This window comes from Coffea eugenioides, chromosome 1 (assembly GCF_003713205.1).
Source record: "Coffea eugenioides isolate CCC68of chromosome 1, Ceug_1.0, whole genome shotgun sequence".
In the NCBI taxonomy this organism is placed as follows: Eukaryota; Viridiplantae; Streptophyta; class Magnoliopsida; order Gentianales; family Rubiaceae; genus Coffea; species Coffea eugenioides.
Window position 1 is genome coordinate 24,404,505 of NC_040035.1, and position 20,819 is coordinate 24,425,323.

A 20,819-nucleotide genomic window follows, 5' to 3' on the forward strand; every position below is an offset into this window, starting at 1 on the left:
AAAAGAGTGCCAAAAGGCCTCTTATTGCTACGGCACATGAATGCAAGCCAAGAAAACAAAAAAATGGTTAGTGCAATTGATAGTACACATAACATATTGAGAGCAATTAAGAAAAGAAATACAATAAAAAACAAGTAAAAGGGGTGGAACCCCTTCCCTCGTGCCTAAGGTGCTTAAAAAGGGTGAGGCTGACTCTAACCTAGGAAAATTCTAACATGGATGCATGAGGCTGGGGTTCACTAATGCGACTAGACTCGATAAGGTTTAAAAGGTCCCCAAGCCTTCAGACCCAAAGGCCAAGGGTCATCACTCCCAAGGCCCTCGGTCGGTGGCTCGAGCGATCCCCTAGGTATTGCTATGGGCGCAAGGCACACCATCCACATACCCAGAGAAATCATTCCTAGTCCTACAAGGCGGTGTGGGAAAGAGCCCACGAAAAGTAAAATAAATGGGATAACAGCAAGTAAACGTGCACGTATGAAGTGTTCCCTATTTTGAGGGAAAGGGTTGAGAACCACGCGAGGCTCTAAAGGTGACACACCCCCCCCCCCAAATGCAATGCAAGCGCGAGATAAACAAGTAAACATACATCCAATCAACCAATCATACATTCGTGAGCGAGGGAATAGTTTGAAACGCGAGTGAGGCAAAGGGTCCTAAAAAGGAAAAATGCAACCCTAATATCCACATGCTATACATAAAAAAGGTAGAAAAAGGAAAAGAATGGCTAAATCAAATGCTTGGACCCACTTAGGAAGTCCCCAGTGGAGTCGCCAACTGTCGCGCCCTACTTTTTGATGGTGTGGTGTGTGAGTGTGTGTGAACGTGTGCAAAATGAAAATAAAGGCCATGGGACTTAATAATGCGACGGTTTGGCCATATAAAGTTCAAAAAGGATTTTTTTGTATCAAAAATGGAGTCGCCACTTGGTATAGAGTTAGGGTGTACCAAGTCACCCAAAAATGATTTTTGTTTTTGAAAAGTAAATATACCCTTTTAGAGAACTTTTGGGTCTACGTAACCAAAAGAGGGATCGGGGGTCACATTTGACGAAGGGGAAGGCAAGGATAAAAATCCAAGGCACCCCTTCGACCTAGCCAAGGCTAGTTGCGTGACTTAAACCAATTTTCCCTAATTTTTCTACCCAAGGTATGTATCGCGTATTGGATATGTCTATATGAATGCAAAAACCTAGACCTAGGGGGACATGAGGGAAATTTCTCTTCAAAGGTTGAGTGGTGCCAATCACATTAATTGTGAAGCCCACTAATGAGCCTTTGGAGAGGTCACACGTAATCCTAAACGACGTAAAAATGAATGGAGTGCATGTCATGTGAAAATGTAAGTTTATGTGAAGTGAGAAAAGTGGAGGTGTGCAAGTGTATTTACAAGGTAAAGTGAGTAAAGAATGATAATGTGAAAATAATATAAAGTGCATGTGTGCGAGTGATCTGGTATAGAGTGTGAGTAGTTGAATAAAAACGTGTAAAAGTAGTGTGAAGTGAGAATGTAGAAAAAGAGAGAGAATATAAAGTAAATGTATGTGATCGTGAATGAAAAATGCATGAATCCTATAGGAATGCATCAAGACGGGAACGGGGAGTCCTAACTTTGTGACTTAATTTTCCCTTTGATAGAGGGAATACAAGCGTGCTAAGGCTTGGAAAAAGCCACACTCGTCTATATCCCATATTTAAGGGGACTCTCAAACAAAATGGACCCTATAACTAGCATGAGATGCAAGAGGCCTAAAATGAAGGGAAAGGGGAATTGAGGAGCATGCCAAATGATAAAACTAAGGAAAAATGCATGATATGTAGTGAACAGGCAAATAATGCATTAATGAAAAACAAAGGAAAAATCCTATTGGGTCTAGCGTTGGACTAGCCCTTTCTATGAATTCCTACTAGCATTAGACTAGTGGAAACGATAAAAGAAGCCACAACTAGCGTTGGACTAGTGTGGTGACGTACATTCATCCATTCCATTCATCCACACTATAAAAAGCGAGTAGACATGCAAATCACTTATAAACACGTAGCACATAACACTTAGCATGCTCGACTAGATACAAGAGCCTAATAAAGCAATTAAACATGTAGCAACAAAAGCAAGCAACCAAGGGGAAGGGGAAATGGACCAGATGCTCTCCGAGCCCTATCTATTACAAGCCAAGAGGTGTACACATACCCCATAATGAATAACTTAATGAAAAGCAAGAGTAAATGAAATAAAAGAATTAAGGAAAAACTAGTAAAGCAAGTAGACATGCAATTCTCACGTAGCACGTTGGATCACATAGGAGAGACAAAAAAAATAAAAGAAATTATACCTCCCCCTCGATGGTAATCAAATGAAGTAAAAATGGATTCAAAACAATTAAAAAAGTCAAGGTACCACTTTATTTAAGAAAAATTAAAAGAAATGTGCAAAACAAAGCTCACTTGATCATAAAGTCCCTAAAGTCATGTCTTAAGCGAAATTGAAGCAAAGCATGGTAGTCAATTGAAGCAAACAAGTAATGAAGTTGCACAAATTAAAATTACCAAGGACCAAATTGATGAAATTATTTAATTGATTGGGTCATAGTGAAATGATGGGAGACTTGGGGGGTCAAAATGCTAAATTCAGAAGTATTTGCATGCATGCATACGTAGGAAATAAAATTTTCTGCAATGAACATCTTCTTGAAGTTAAAACAATCGCTGGCTGCATTTCCATCTCATACACAAATTCTAAGCAGCTTTGACTAATCCTTTCATCTATCCAAACTTTGGATTAAGCAACAAAACAAACAAGTTCCACATCTAACATGCAAAACATGGAAGGAAATTGTACAAACACTTATGAAACCTTTATGCAAGATGGAAGAAGATTGCTGCAATTTGGAAGCTTTGGCAAAGGGTGGAATCTTTTGGCAACAAAACTAGTTGTGACTTTCATTTTCAAATGCAGATTTCAGACCCAAAGGATAGCTTTGTTCAAAAACAGAAAAGGTTAACCAAAATCATAGTGTGGAACTAAACCACAAGGCCCGAAACTTTGACAGCAAATAAGCAAAAACATAACAAAAACTGATGCAAATTTCTTGGAAACTTTCATGCAAAACGATCCAGCTACCTATTGTCTATGTGGCCAGCAAGCATTCAATTCCAACTCAAGTATGTTTAGACCCAAACACCCAAAACCAATCTAAGCATCATAACAACCATTTCAACATTCAAACAAACCAAAACATAGAAGAAAAATCATGCAAAGGCTGGAAAATTCTAGGCAAAAGGTTCGGCAATCCTGGCTTGTTCATTTTCAGCAAACATTCGACCATAGCTCAAGTGTTTTTGGACCCAACCTTGCAAAACTCAACACTAAACTTTCCATTTTCTTCCCTTCTACATAAGATTAAGTATGCAACTTAAGTGCGAAAACCACAAAACAGTCACGGAGAAGAAAACATCACAGAGAAATGTAGCAGCTTTTCCTACTTGGGCCTAGATATGTTTGGGCATGAGAACTCAAACAAACTTCACTAATTTAACAACCCAATGTCATTATCTTCACCAAAACGCCATCATCTACCCTTCCTCATAACTGGTTTCATTTCTGCAATTTCGTAATGCTTTGAAAAAAACTTTTTCTGGTTCCCTAAAACATTTCATTCAACCAGCCAACCATTTGCAAATTTGTCACCATGAGAAAAACCAAAGCAAACAAGTCAAGATTCAATTAAGGCTTATAGCAAAATCATCCAAAATATCAATAACAACCCATGACCTCAATTTGAAGACAACAGCCTCTCGGACACACCAGTGAACATGACAAAACAGAAGTGAAAGCAACGAGGATGACAAACAAGCATAACTAAGGAGCCTGAATCTAATCGTACTTCATATCTGGCCTTCCTATTTGCAACAAAGTGCAGATTGAACTTAGCAAATCATGGCCATAATCATTTAATAACAAAAACAATACAGCCGGGTCAAAGCTTGCATTTTTATTGCTGGTTTTTATCTAGGACCAAAAATAGAAACATAGACTATGGGAACAAAACAAGTAGCGGAACTCTTGGTTGCAAAAAGAGGATAAAAGAAGAGGCTACCTTGAGAAATGATTGAGCTTCTCAGTAGACCGACGAAGCCTGCTGCAACCTCTTTGCAGGAGACCGCCAGTGAAAGCCCAGAGATCCGGCGACCCCTTTCTCTTTGTTCTTCCTTGCAGTTTTCTTTTTCGATTTCGCCTAGAAACTCCGCTCTCTCTCGCTCTCTGCCTTTTCTCAAATTTTCATCCGTCACCTTTCTGGTTCCTCTCTACCCCTCCGCCGTATCCTTTCTTCCCTCTAGCCGCTCCAGATTTTTCTTCTTTTTCAGCCGCAAACCTTACTCCTAGCTCCCTCTTCTCCCCCAGCCAGCCCGTAGCTTCCTTGAAGTTTTCCTCCAAAACCTAACCGCTAACCTTTTGTTTTGTTTAGCCTCCCCAAAACCTCTCCTTTCTCTCGCTGGTCTCTTTCTATAGCCGTCCCCTTCTCTCCAAAAACTCTCGCTCAGTTTTTCCAAAACCTCTCTATCTCTCCCCCTTTGCGGCTGCTGTTTCCCTTTGCTATTTATATGGGAATCCTCCTCCTAAAACCCTCAGCCATCTTTTCCAAAATTGCAGCTAAAGGAGCTGCCCAATCCTTTCTTGCAAGCTGCGACAATACGCAGCTGCAAATAGCGTATCTTTTTTTTTTTTTTTTTTTGAAATTAATTAAAACCAAATTGATAATAAAAACTAAGTAATAAAAAAACAACAATTTTACATCAAAATAAACAAACTAAAACAGTAAAATTTCCATTTTCAATCTTTTTCTTTCATTTTTCATTTTTCATCATTTTTCACTTTTTCTTCTTTTTTTTTTCACTTTCAAGAAAGCATTGAATTTAAATTACAAATGACTAAATCCTATTTTTTGAATGCTTTTCCTTTTCCTCTTTCCCTTTTTCAAGAAATTCTATGATAAAAACTTAAAAATAAAAATAAAACTAGAAACTAAAACTAAAAAACGAACACAACAAATAAAAAAAACTAAAAATGAAATTACACCAAAAATTTGGTGTCTACAAGTATCACTTAAGGTAGGGCTAAATCGCCCAACTCCAAGTCTTAAAGGTAGAGTATCTAGTATGTCTCCCATATAGATCTCTAACCTAGTGCTCTGATATCAACTGTGATGCCCCCACCTCTCCCTAAGGCGAACAAAGGGTATCGGCGGGACGCCTGCCCAACTCTCGCCAGGATTCAAGCGATCTCATTCCAGCTTAACACAAGATTATACAACAACACGAGATAAAGTAGGGAAGTACGGAAAGCTTCCAGACTTAACAATATACAATAACCATCCAATCCTTACATTGGATTTCCAAAAGTTACATTAATACTCCAAATATACCTACAACAGCTAGTCAATATACATTAGAAACCCTAAGCCAAAATACCAAAGGGGGGGTTTCTCCAAGTTCATTCCCCGTCCAGTCCTGTTAAGGAAAACAAATCTACAGGGTGAGCAAAACGCTCGTGAGGCCAAGAACACACATGCAGGCACATAGTTCAGGTAACAAGCCCAAGTAACAGTTCAAGTGATAACTTGCAAGTAATTAACAATGCCAACAAAATGTAAACAGAAACAATTCAAGGATATGGTAGCTCTCAGGAGTTAAGTTCCACTTGTTTTGCCGATGTCATTCGTATATCTCCCCGCGATGACTCTCCGTCAACCGGGTTGATATTTCCAATCCGTAGATTACCACTTACTTCTCATCCGTCCACCACACACCGCTCCGGGCCCGCACGACATTTAGAAGGCTATACTCCACGAGTATGCCAAGCAAGATCTCTCAAATAGATCAAGCTTATCATGTAATTCTCATGACTCACCAAGGTTCCCGACCAAACCCATGCCGGCTCGAGTCCCAAGGTCGGCCTATGAGTTTGGGCGTCCCCCATGTATCATGTAAGTATCGAGGAGATTCACTCCAACGACGTATGCAGCCATAGCATACCATGTCATGTATTCAAGCATTTGATAGGTTTGAGCATGTATTTCAGGTCATGTAAACCAGGCAAACCATGTTAAGCATGAGTCATTTGTTTCAAATGAGAACGAGTGCAATAAAGTACACACTCAACTCCATTTTTCAAAACCAAGTAGGCTAAGCATGTAATCAGGTAAGCCAAGCATGAATCAAGTCCATAGAGTTCAAGTAGCCATACACTTGACACTCACCAAGTAACAAGAGCAAGTAGATTCAATTGAAGTTCAAGCGTCCACCGTGGGATCCTCTTGAAGGTCCTCGTGTGCGCCTGAGCAAATAATAATAGACTATCATTCACAAACCCCTACTATTAAAGAACATCGTACCATAGTACAATCTTAAAAAGTCTCGTGAAACGAGCCTTAATTATCCTAAATCGAGGCTCTCAAGTGGGGTTTCAAAATACAAGAGAAATTGAGTTTTCATCTTGGAAATCAAGTATGAAACGTTCAAGTAATATCGAAGGAATAACGAGTACTTGAAAAACTCCATTTCCTTGGAATTCGGAAAATTTCAGTTTTGATACGATACATTAGAAAAATCGTATCTCACGCTTTACAAGACGAAAATTGGAAAAATTGGTAACATTGGAAACCTCTTCCAAAGTAATAAAAATTCATAGAATACATTTTTCCATGATTCCAGACGGAAAGTATTCAAAAATTGACTCAAAGTTGCTGTTTTGAACATGAAGACAGCTTTCGGGGTTGGTTTTTGGCCAACTTTGGAAATTCGGAAAATTTCACCCATTGCGAACCAGCCTTTGAAATTTGGAACTCAATTAGAGTTGCAAACAAGGTTTAAAACAAAGCAAGTGGAATGAGAATTGGAGTTTTGAGCACCGAAATACGGTAGCTCAAAGTTGCTGAAATTTGGAACCTGTTTACCATTTTCCAGATTTAAATCACTGTTTTTGGGACACCGGTTGAACATCAAAACGAACTTGAAATGGTACCAAATTTAGTAGGTTTATCTTACCATATAAGGGCTATTCCTCTACCAAATTTCACAGGAAAATACATTCGGGAAGTTGGTTAATGAAATCACGAAAACTCCAAGAACTTCAAGGCAAATCTGCCTTGTATGTTCCGTTTTCCGTTTTCAAAACGTTTGGCCAACAAAGTACCTCAAGCACGGTCCATGTGCATAGACAATGTCTAAGAGGTATCCAATACACATTTTGAGGTGATTAATCACCAAAATTTCGGATAACAAGTCCCAAGTCATTGCTAGTTTCAAATCTGTCCAAAACACTGTTTTGGTTCACAAAGGCAGTTTTGAATTTCGATCATAAATCACTCAATTCAACTCAGAATTGAGCGTGGTTGGTAGATTTAGAAAATAGACTCATAAGGCTATACTTTCTCAGAAGAAACCAGTTTCAAAATATGTCCATAACCAGCTCATTCGTGAGCATCAAGTTACAGCTCATGTGCTGCCTTCCAGGAAGCAACGAAACAGGACAGTGGATTTCAAATGAATAGTTTTACTTGCTCAAGTGGAACCAGGACATGAATTTTATACCAAGGGAAATCTGGGAATGTCTAGTTTCCAATGCCACAAACAGCACTCGATTTCGACATCGGAGCAACAAGTTATGGCTGAAACAAGAAAACTGCCTGGGCAATCCGGGAACAAAATTCCAGTTTTCTAACCTTTCGAAATTGCAACATTTGAGCGACCAAATCAAGTTATTTTTCAATGAAACTTTTTGCACAACCAATATAACATGTAAAAAACATAAAAAAGCCATCAGAACCTCAAAATTTTGCACAAAAGTGGTCGGACAAGGCAGGGGTAAAACAGTCACTTTTGCTCCAAGCACCTCTTATGATTCTCTACCAACAATACAACATTAATCCACTAATTTAAGCACTAAACCACCATTAACTTCATCATCAATCATCAATTCAGTCCTTCCATCAAAAGTGGGAGTTCATAGAGCCCACACAACAAAAATCCACCATAAACAAGACAACCCACATGCATACAAGAGTTTATACGTGAAATTCTACTTCCATAAACCAAGATTTGAAGGTTGGATCATCACCTACTTGTGTGATGAACAAAGGCAGAATTTCGGCTCCCTCCTTGTCCAAGAAAATCGTGGATTGCAGCTCTCCTTTGTGGCTTAATGTGATCTCCAAGTATTAAGCTAAGTGTGTGTGAAATTTGGAAGGAATTGAATGAAGATTTTGTGAAGGAAAATTTTGAAGAACTTGAGTTGTTTTTGCACAAGGATGGCCGGCTGCTTTGTGAGGAGGAGAGAGAGTGTTTTGGTCTAAATTTGGCTTCCTAAGGAAGCTTCATTTGTGTGGCTAGAATTGGTGCAAAAGTCAACTCTCTCTTGCGCGCGTTTCGTGCTCAATTCCCCTTGTATTTGTTTCACTAGTGCACTAAACCTCTCATGCACTTGTATTCATATTAATATTATTCACTCTTAATTGTCCCAAAATAAGAGTCTAAAGTCCCTTAATTAAATCACGCGTGTAAAAACGCGTTTCTCCAAATTGAGCGCGATAAAGCGAAACCTCCAAGAATTTCTTATAACGATAGTACTAATAACTATCACTTGAGTACTTAAACATAAAATTACCTATTTTAGGACCATTATACAAGTCTCCAATTTTCCAAACTTATAGTACCCTCAATCGGTTAAAATTTCCAAACACGTTTTCACTATTTTCGTTAAACGAGCTTCCAAAAATTAATTTTTGAAACAAGTCACTTTAAAAATATATTCGGGGCAATTATCCAAATAAATAATTAAATGAGCCAAAAATAGGTTTTTTTTTTAAAAAAAAAAATTAAGAATTTTACGAGTCCTCACATCGTCCTTCCACAATATCCACAGGTCAGACGAGGAGTGACTTGACTTGCTTATGAAGTTTCCCTTAATTATATCTGTCCTACTGGAGTTTCTCGTGACATAGTTCTTTCTGGTTTCTTTATCATGGGTGATGAGGGAAGTGGTAGTCTTACTCCATCCACTCATTTTCTAACTTTAGGTGGCGGTCCAATTTCTTTGGGTATTTCAAGGTGGTGACTACTATCGGATGCGTCTTTTTTCCTCGCTTGAAAGGTTCCCAGTTGGGATTTTGTGCTCTCCACCCTTTGTGCTTTCTCGAGAGGGTCACTAAATGTTTCAATCTGTGCTGCGGCAAGGGCAACTTGGATTTCTAAATTGAATCCTTGAATAAATTGTCTTATTCTCTTCCGCTTCGTAGCCACTAATTCTGGAGCATAGTTAGATAATTTCGTGAATTGTGTTTCATACTCAACCACACTCAAAGTTCCTTGACAAAACTTTATAAAATCGTCTTCTCTCTTTTCTTGGATTAGTGGAGGAAGAAATTTCTCATCAAACTCTCGTACAAAGTTTATCCAAGTTCTTGGAGTTTGATCTCTTTCCCACTTGTTTCTTATAACATTCCACCAGGCTCGAGCTGCTCCCTCAATTTGAAATACAGCAAATGTGACTTGTATTTCTTCTGCGTAGTTCAAGGCATCGAATATATTCTTTGTATTTTCTAACCAATTTTCAGTCACTTCTGGGTCAGGTCCTCCAAAAAATTTGGGTGGGAAGAATTTCTGAAACTGTTCCAAAGGTCGATCCTCCCCTATCTCTTGGTTTCCACGTTGGTTTCGTTGTCCAACCCCCTGGCCCTGTTGTACTACTAAGAGCTCTAGTACATCTGTTATGCTAGTTAAAACTAATCCCATTTGGTCATCTCCTCCCCCAACCCTTGGCTCGACACTTTGATCAGTAGAAGAATCATTATCTACCCTTTGGTTTCGGGGTTGTCTGGGTTGACGTCCCTGTCGTTGTCCTCTAGTTTCCATGTTCACAGCTAATCTAGATGCACATGTATAAACCCCATACTAAACCGTAATCGAACTACACACACATACCAGTAACAACTCTAAAGAAAAATGAAATCACTTGCACAAATAACATTATCACTGTACAAGTCAAACACAGACTAGAATTCATCAGATCATAACACAAGTTACAGTCAGGTAAAGTACATACCAAGTCAAGGTCAGTAAACAGAAGTAAACAGGTGATTAACAAAAGTACATGCATCTCCAAGGTACAAATTCCTAAGTCCTATTCCCATCGTCCCATTACAAAAGATCAAAAGTAGTACTTCACTAGATTAATTGGAACTAAATGATCCCCGTTCCCTAACACGTTCAACTTCATTCCCAACACTAGGATCCTTTGGGTCACGATATTCTCCATCTCTCTATCTTAATTGTTGTGTCATCCTAGCCAAACGATTATTGGTTTCCTGTAACTATTCAAGTGAAATATCGATTCGTTCTTATTCCCCGCAAATAGAGATCTCAAGTCCTTAGCATTGCCCTCAATTCTTAAATACTCGGGTACAAGAATCCGAAATAAGGTAATTCATAACTCGAGACGGCCGATCCCAAGAGTAAATCACCACATTTGAGATTCCTACCCAACATACCGATCTAATTTTCCCTAAGTATCAAGATAAAGGGTTTATACCTATCACACTCGGGGATAGGAATTTCAAGTTCTTTCATTCGGTGGTAGCGGATAGAAGGGGAAAGGCTATTAGTCATTGAATTAGGAAGTCGGATGGTATTTGGATTGAGGCAGAGTCACAGATTTATAGCGAAACAGTTTCCTATTTCCAAGATCTACTCATGGCGGAGAATGGCTCAGCATCACTTGAAATGCTAAATGTTATACCTAAATTAGTTACTGATTAGGAAATTCGATGCTAACGGATGTTCCTTCACTCCAAGAAGTAAAGGGGCTAGTCTTTTCAATGGATAAGGAGAGTGCTGCGGGTCCGGATGGGTTCACAGGGAAGTTTTTCACCTTTCCGTAGGAGGTGATTGCCATGGGCATCCACAATGCAATAGTGAGTTTCTTTTCAGGTGAGAAGTTGCCAAGAAGCGTTATAGCTACATCAATTATTCTGTTGCCAAAAGTTGAAAATCCCTAAGACTTCACTCAGTACAGGCTGATAAGTTTGTGTAACTTCATCAACAAGATCGTCTCTAAGCTATTATTGGAGAGATTAGCTAAAATTCTACCCTAGATTATTTCTCCGCAATATAGTGGCTTTGTACAAGGGAGGTAGATTGCAGATAATTTTCTGTTGGCTCAAGAGTTGGTAACTGACATCAATAAGTCAAATCGTGGAGGCAATATGGTAATCAAGTTGGATATGATGAAAGTGTATGATAGGGTATCCTGGTACTTTCTTCTGCAAGTGCTACATCGATTTGGGTTTAGTCATACCTGGATTGACATGATTTGGCAACTGATCTCTAATGTCGGGTTCTCGGTGATGGTTGATGGCTTACCGCAAGGTTTTTCTAAGTCTTCATGAGGTTTGAGATAGGGTGACCCTATTTCTCTAGCCTTGTTTGCTATTGGAGCTGAAGTTTTGTCTAAGGCTCTAAATGCTTTATCTATACAGATGTGCTTTACTTCTTTCAAGATACTTGCCCGATGTCTAATTGGTTTGCATTTGGCATATACAGCTGATGTGATAATTTTTTCTAATGGCCTTAAGTCATCGTTAACATTGATAATGGGGGTTTTAGATGATTATTGTACGGCATCGGTTCAGAGAGTTAATTGGCAGAAGAGCTAATTTTGGCGTATCTGTGGTTATCTGCCCAACGGGTAGCCTTGGTTGGACAGGTGACTGGCTTTTAGAGGAAGGCATTTCCGATCAAGTATTTGGGGTGCCCATTGTACATTGGAAGGCAAAATAATGCTTATTTTGCTAATATCTATAACTCAATGGCTAGTCAAATCTTGTCATGGAAGAATCAAGTTCTGTCACCTAGGGTAGAATTGTGTTGATTAAGAGTGTATTATCCTTGATGATGATTCATTTGTTAGCAACTTCCTCTCCGCCAAAGGGAGTTTTTGTGGCGCTGGAGAGGATGTTGGCTAATTTTTTGTGGGGTTTGTCGGACTTTGGCTCCAAATTGCATTAGATGAGTTGGGAGGGTCCGTGTCATCCTTAGCATAAGGGTAGATTGGTCTTCGGAGTATTAATGAGGTCTATGCAACCCTCTCGATTAAGCTCTGGTGGAAATTTAGGCAAAAACAGTCTCTATTGTGACAGCCCCACCTTCCCCTAAGGCGAACCAAAGGGGTTAGCGGACTGCCTGCCCAGCTCTCGCCAGGACTAACGGTTCAGTATAGAGCGATCTATTGCGTTCCGGAACTTACAAACGCACGTAAACAAGTCAAAATGTCAAAATAAAAAAAAAACAAAATCGGAGACGGCTATGAATAGTAACCGACCCGTCAGAACCCAACCAAATATCAAGCAAACATTCACATCTTGAAACTTAGCATTTACAAGCCAAAGTGGCATACAAAAGTATTCAAAAGTGGATACATGTCTGGTTTGCCAAATCAAAAGAGAAACGGTCCCAAAAGTACATTTAGGGTTTCAATAAATGAGCTATACAAAAGATATGTCCAACTAGCTCATTTCGGCAACCAATTATCAATTGCAGTCCAAAAGTATTTATTTTCCTGTAAGGAAAACAAAAGGAATAGAGTGAGCTAATTGCCCAGTGAGATAATACTACTCAAGCAACCAAGTTCATAGATGCATCAAGCTTTTCAGTCCAATTCATCAAAAGTAAATAAAGACACACATCAATAATGATGATAAAAGGATACGGGCGACTCTCAAGAGCCCTTTTCCTCGTTTGCATTCTTGATCGGATCTCATTGACTCTCCGTCAATGTTTAAAAGTAACCATGTGACAGCCCCACCTCCCCCTAAGGCGAACCAGAGGGTTCGGCGGGTCGCCTGCCCAGCTCTCGCCGGGACTCAGTCGTTCACTACAATCCTCAATTGAATTTCAAGATATATATATCAAATATACATCAAAGGTTCCCAAACTTTACATATCAAAAGCGAAGCGTCCACGCTTCCGCTGCGCCACTCTGATCCTTGATACCAACTATTATACAGGAGGAAGTCCAAAACTAGACTATTACACATCCAATCAATTCTAAACGTTCAATACAATCCCAATATGAACGATTACACAAAAGGAATTCTAAGTTCAATCCATACATGAGATAATCCACGAATAAACACTACAAGCCCTTCCTTCGCCTTGAGCCCTGTGGAGGGGAATAAAACATTTTTGGGGTGAGCTAGAAGCTCAGCGAGTAACCAATAAAATCAGTAATCAAATCTGTTTAACAATAGTTCATTTCAATGATGTCATTTCAATATGGAGTATCAATAATTCAAGAAACATTTACAATGGAAAGCGATAGTAACATTCATGAAAAGGATACGTTCGTTCTCCTGTCATTTCATTGCATTTGGTTTCATTCGTGCATTCATTCACCCCGTCCCTGGCTTTTGGCCAGGCTCCACCAACCTACAAGGTAATACTCGAGTATACCGAAACGTTCACCCAAGTTCCTAGTCGCCCGACCGAGTCCGCTTCTGGCTCGAGACGACCGGTAACAAGGGGCAATGGCCAGTTCAGCCCAAAAGGCTTACATTCATGCGCAAGTAGCATTTAATCATTAATCATTGAAAATTTCATATTTATTTAGGTCGAGTGCGATAAAGTACACACTCGACTAGAAAACTCGTTTTAACAATCATTGAAAGCAAAATCAATAATAACAAGACACTGATATGCAAGCACGCATGATATGTAAGAAAACAGATCCAAAATTAACTTTGAAAACAGTTCAAAAGTAAATAATGCGGGAAAGCGGTTCAAAAGTAAATTTGGAAACAGTTCAAAAGTAAATAATGCAAGAAACGGTTCATAATAATTTTAGAAATAGTTTGAGGTCACTCACCTCCACGGCTCACAATCCTCGTCCAATATAGCCAATTCCATCATTCAAGTCCAAGCCTTTCACATGAAACTTAAGGTAACCAACGCTATTAAAAATCGGACAGCATTTCCCCATAAATTCATCCTTTCCATCCTACAATCAAACCCAATCACATAGCAATTAACCACAATTGCTCAAAACCAGAAAACAGTTTTGACGTCCTTTTGCGGTAATGGCACCAAGGTACTACGAGTATCGGATGGAGGTCCAAGACCCACCGTTTCGAAGCTAAGAACCAGGGCTACAATAATGTAGAAGGTCACTCAGTCCAAATCATAGCACAACTAGGTCAAATATGCAGAATACCAAACCAGAATCGTAATTGCAGGTTCCCAAATCACACAATGCTGTAATTCGTCCAACTCAGTCTACACAGGTCCAAATGCATTGATTCCAAAGGAATATGATAGATAAGGCATCAAGATACATTTCATCAGAAGACACCAACAACAAAATCCAAACCAATTCCAGTCAAAATGGCCAATTACAAGTGCAGTTCGCACATACTGATCACCCAGAACAGCAACAGTAAAAATGACATAACTCACTCTACACTACTCCAAATGCCCTGAAATTTTGTAGGCACCTCTAAAATGTCATTCTCTACACCTTTCATGTTTTGAGATAAGGCCAATTCGGCCTCTATCTAGGACCTAAAAATTCGGACAGAATGTTCATCACAAAACCCTCACTTTTCAATTTTTGGTCCAAAACAGAAATTGGTTGCAATTAATCACTTTTCCCACCTCATAGAGTCCTTAAACATCATTTCCAATCATCAAACATAGCCACATAATCATGCTTATAGTAAAACAGAAAAATCCCCAAAAATAATAAAACTTCACCAATTCAACCAAAACTCAAGATTTAATCCATAAATTTGCATCTTATACTACCACTAAGCATGATTTAAGCATCAATTAAAGGAGGAGGGTGGTTCTTCACAACTTACCTTAAGAACAAGAGAGAGAGAGCTGTTGGTCACCTTAACTTTCCAAAAAAACTTCACACAACAACTCACAATCACTACTTGAAGAGGTTTTATGGAAGGAATTCAAGATTAAATGGTTAGTTTGTGAGATTGGACATGATTGGAGCAAGAAACTTGGAAGCTTTTCTTTCTTTTCTTGTAAGAGGAGGTTCGGCCAAGCTTGAAGGAAAAATGGAAGATATTTGATCAATTTTTTTTTATTTAGTAATTGGTAAAAGGTTGAATAGTAAGTCAAAACAAGATTTAATCATATGGTGACACATGTCCCTCTCATTAATTGCTTGCCTAACTTTTTGTCTCTCTTACACAAATATCTTAACACATTGTAAAATAATATCACTTAATACAAAATTCCAACAAGTTGTCAAAAATATAATGCATTTACCGCACTTGCGGGTCCCACGTCCAAAATACGCTTTTAATTTCTCAAAAACTAACTGATACTAGAAAAATCATTTTAAAACTATTTTTGCTCATAAACTTTATCTGGGGAATTTTTCTAATCAAGAAAATGTAGAAAAGGCGGGCGTTTAAAAAATAAACCCTAGAAAAGTAGAAAATTTCCGGGTTCTCACACTTATACTTTTCGGGGCGTCACAAACCAACCGTAGACTTCACCTTACTTCCATTCCTTCCACCTAACATTCCCCTACCGGGCCCGAACTCCAAACACTTGCACTGTGGTATTACTCGAGTATATCGGAATCGAGAGTCTCTCATACTACAAGATTCCATATAATATTTTCCCAAGGATCATTAATTGGCACGACCAATCCCTCGCCGGCTCGATTCAATCAACTGCCAATGGGGTTGAGCTCAATGATAACAATTGTAGTCATTGGATACTCGTCCAATCGACACCAAGTCAAGTACTTTCATTTCATGTAACATTTCATATAACATTCCAATAACATGATAAACAATAAGTGAGAGTGATAAAGTACGCTCTCACTTCAATCAATTAACATTCAACTCATCAAGTTCAAGTATCAAAGCTATATAGTAACACACAAGTGAGTAGTACACTCACCAAGCATGCAAATGGTGTTTCATGCACTTCCGTCAAAAGAACGTCGTGAACCACCGTCACGCCCTAGAACATGCAAACAGGTACAATGAGACTCGATAACGAGTCATAAACCAATGCCAAATACGACCCCAATAGGGTTCCATAAGCATATACAAGCATTAGGGGAAAACCAGAAAATCCGGAAATGGAATTAGCTTTAGCCCTGAAAAAAATAGTTTTTGACCTCATTTTACGGTAATGGCACCAAAGGCACTACGATTATCGTATGAAGGTACAAGACCCACCGTTTCGAAGCTAAGAGATAGGGATACAATATTTCAGAAAGTCACTCAACCCAGTTTCGAGTGTAACCAGGTCAAAAATGCAAGATACTACACCAGAACCGCAAAATAAGATTCACAGAACGTATTCTAGTACAAACATCATAAAACAGCGTACATAAGTCCAAATCCAGAAATTCCAAAGCCATCTAAAAGCTAAGGAACAGGGATACATTTCATCAGAAGACCTCAACATCCAATTCGGAAGAATTCCTAACCAAAATAACCAATTACAGAAGCAATTCCCAAATTCGGGTAAAACCAGGGCAGCAAGGGTAATTCCATCTTTTCTCAAGCTACACTACTCCTATTGACCTGAAATTTTTCAGGAACCTCTAAAATATCATTCCCTAAAACTTTAATGTTTTAACCCAAGGCCAATTCGGCCTCTAACTATGAGCTAAAAAACCGGGCAGAATGTAGAACATTAAAACCCTAACTTTTCAATTTTCTTCCAAAACAGAAATTGCTTGCAATTAACCACTTTTTCCACCTTCTAACTTCCTTAAATACCATTTCCAATCATCATACATGACCACATAATCATATTCATATGAAAACAGAAAAATCCCCAATAATTACAAAACTTCACCAATTCAACCAAAATCAAGAAATAATCTATAAAATTGCATCTTATACTACCACTAATCATGATTTAAGCATCATTAGAGGAAGGAGAGGGGTCCTTCTCAAATTACCTTAGCAAGACAAGAAAGAGAGCAACTAGTCCTCTTAGCTTTCAAATAACTCCACAAAACAACTCACAAACACTCCCTTAAGGGTTTCTATGGAACAAAAACAAGAGTAAATGGTTGATTTGGTAGATTGGAGCAAGATTGGAGCAAACTTGAAGAGCTTTCTTTCTTTCTTTCTTGAGAGAGAGGGCCGGCCACTAGAGCTTGGAAATGGAGGAATTTTTGGAAAATTTTTAGCTTATTTAGTCAATTGGTAAGACATGGAATAATAGTCAAAAGTTTCTACCAACCCTATCGTGACACTTGTCACCATCATTAATTGCTTGCCTAACTTTTGTCTCTCTTATACCAATCCACTTAGCATCCTCTACTTATCTCTTAACACCCAGTAAATTAATTCCAGTATCCAAAACTTAACCTAGTTGGCCGAATTTTTCCGAACTTTTCGCACTAGTGGGTCCCACGTCCGGTATACGCTCTTAATTTCTCAAAACCTATTCGATACTAGAAAAATCATCTAAAAACTATATCTGCTCCTTAGAAGGATCTAGAATTTTTCCTAATCACGAAAATGCAGAAAACAAGCCATGAAAGATAATAAAACCTAGAAAAGGGGAAAAATTACGGGTTCTCACATCTATGGACAGAGTTTATGCCCGAAAAATATTGTGGGGATCTGCATCCTTGTCTAGTAGAAGAAAGCCATTTGAGATCTTATACATGGCGTAGGCTACTTTCGGTGCAACAAGTAGCGAAGGACAACATTAGTTGGATCATGCAACAGGGCTCAATGAATTTCTGCCATGAGAATTGGATGGGTTCGGGTGCTCTAAGCAATAAGGTTGAGATTTTTCATGACCATTTGGTATCCGATTTTGTAGCTCATGGGGGGTGGAATGTCTACATGCTGTGTCAGTACTTAGATCCAGAATTGGTTAGGCAAGTCTTAAATGTTACACCTCCATCTTTTCGAGGCTCTGATAGAATGGTTTGGTCATTAATAGATAATGGTACATTCTCAGTTTCATCGGCCTATTCGCTTGTCAGACGAATTACTAACAACTCTTGGCTTGCGTCATTTGTTTGGCATAAAGGTCTCGCAATTAAAATCTCCTTTTTTATGCTGAGCTTGTTACAGTTCAGGATTCCTCTTATGGACCAGTTGAGAAGGTTCGGGATACAGGGGCCATCTAGGTGTTGGTGTTGCCAGGATCTGCAGGTGGAGGACTTGAATCATGTTTTTTGCACAGGGGAAATAGCAAGGAAGGTTTGGAGATCCTTTAAGACCAATGCTGGTGAATCAGAGTCGATTTGTATGGTGCGACATATGGTGTTGTTGTGGTGGTTACACCAAGGAAAAAACACTTACCTGACATTCGTTTAGCATATTTTCCCGTCTTAGATTTGTTGGGAATTGTGGAGGGCAAGGAATAGTAATGTTTTCGAAGGGCGGAAAGTGATGGTCGAGGAACTTGCTAATTAAGTGTTTCAGCATTTACGTGAGCTTTTCCAAGTACAGTTTCCATGGGTGACATTTTCCTTTTGCTCTTGGGAAGGTCTGTTTCTCCTCTTGGCCGGCCAACTGAGGAGGTTATCTATTTTGCCGGTTAGATGGTTGTCATCGTAGATGGGATACAAGTTAAACTCGGATGGATGTTCTCGAGGGAATCTAGGTTTAAGTAGAGGAGGATTGTTGTGGGATCGGCAAGGTAATTTTATCTTTGGTTATTCATATTGCTTTGGGAATTTGATGAGTTTGCATGCAGTGCTTAGAGCTCTGCTGCTTGGGATTTGGCAATGTATCTCTCGAGGTTATTATGAGCTGCACATTGGGGCTGATTCTCTCATCCGTGGAGGCTGCAAAGGGAGTTTAAGGAGCTGTTCATGCTTAAACAACATTTTCAAGTGATTTTGCATTGCTAACAGGGAGGCAAACAAACGGGCTGGTTGACTTACAAACTTAGGTGGTAATTCTAGCATAGGAAAGGTCTTTGACAGTTTTATGGATTTGCCTTGATTGGTTCGTGGGGATGTTAAGCTGGATAGACTAGGGTTTCCTTCTTTTCACAGAAGGATATGCTGATGCCTTTTTATGTGAATCTCTTGTATGTTTTTTTTTTAAAAACCCTTTAGGGGATAGGGTTGCCATACCCTATTTTATTCACAGACTAGAAGGTTTTACTGGAGTTGAATGGGGCCAACCTGACCTCAGCCAATATTACCCTAAAGATACAACTGTGCGCACACTTGGCATGCCTTTCGAGTAAAGAACTAGAGTGGCCCGAACTAAACAAGGCAATTGATGCATATGATCATATACAATCTCACGAATCCGTCAAAGAATTTGCTTGTTGGAAAACATGCATTAATGACACTGAGAACTCCTGTAGTAGTCTTCTAATTTGTCGTAAAATATTACACAAAGGCCATTTAGCAGGTGTCTCTGAGCATACCAATCTGACCAAAACCTACGAAACCACTTCAACAAATGACTGAAAAACACTTTTGCACTGACAGAGTTGAAGGCTAAATAACAAAGACAAGCATTCCGCCATCAATACATCCTATTCCCCAAATTCTTTATAATATGTGAACACCAATCTTCCTTAGGAATCTCGTACAAAACCTCCCCTCGATGCCTTGCCTTGTCAAACACTGGCATCTGAATTGAGCTTCCATGTTTCTTGAGGTGGCTTTTCTCATGCCACCACGATACATGAGAATTTCTTGGGTGAAAACTTCACAAATTTCAACAAATAACAATCCCAATCACCTTTAAAATGCGATATACGAAACATACATGAAATACCAAGCTGCTCAAAAAAACTATCAACTACCCATATCACTTGGTCTGCACTCCATAAAACACTCTGAAATCGAGCTAGATTATGAGCTAACCATGGAAACCAGCAAACCACAATTGGCATGAAAACCTGTACATGACTCCTTTTAGTCCTCGGTGAAGAGTAAAACCAACTAACAAATATAGATGCCAAACTGGAGCATTTTTACAACGAAAACTCAAACCTTCCTCTGAACCTGGTCCAAACTTCCTTTGCTACCGGCCTATTTAAAAACACACGCAGAGCAGTCTCTTCAGCAAGTTGATAATAGTCGCACCTCGACGGAATGTTCAAACCCCGAGAACGTAAATTTACATCCAATGAAAGATAATTATTCACCATCCACCAAGCAAAAAAGGACATTTTTGCTGGTAAAGTCGAGCTCCAAAGTAGGGAGTCCACAATAGACAAATTCCACTTTTGGCACAACAATTTCCATGCAAATTTAATCGAAAACGCACCAATCTACGAAGAAAGCCATACCATCTTATCTTTCTAATCTATTTGAAAATAGACCTCCTTGATATCAAGCTGTGACAGCCCCACCTTCCCCTAAGGCGAACCAAAGGGGTTAGCGGACTGCCTGCCCAACTCTCGCCAGGACTAACAGTGTAGTTTAGAGCGATCTATCACGTTCCGAAACTTATAAACGCGCGTAAACAAGTCAAAATGGAAAAATAACCCAAAATAAAAAAATGAAATCCGGAGTCGGCCATGAATAGTAACCGACCCGTCAGAACCCAACCAAAACAACAAGCAAACATTCACATCTTGAAATTTAGCATTTACAAGCCAAAGTGGCATACAAAAGTATTCAAAAGTGGATATATACACGGTTTGCCAAATCAAAAGAGAAACGGTCCCAAAAGTACATTTAGGGTTTCCATAAATGAGCTATACAAAAGATATGTCCAACTAGCTCAATTCGGCAACCAACTATCAATTGCAGTCCAAAAGTATTTATTTTCTTGTAAGGAAAACAAAAGG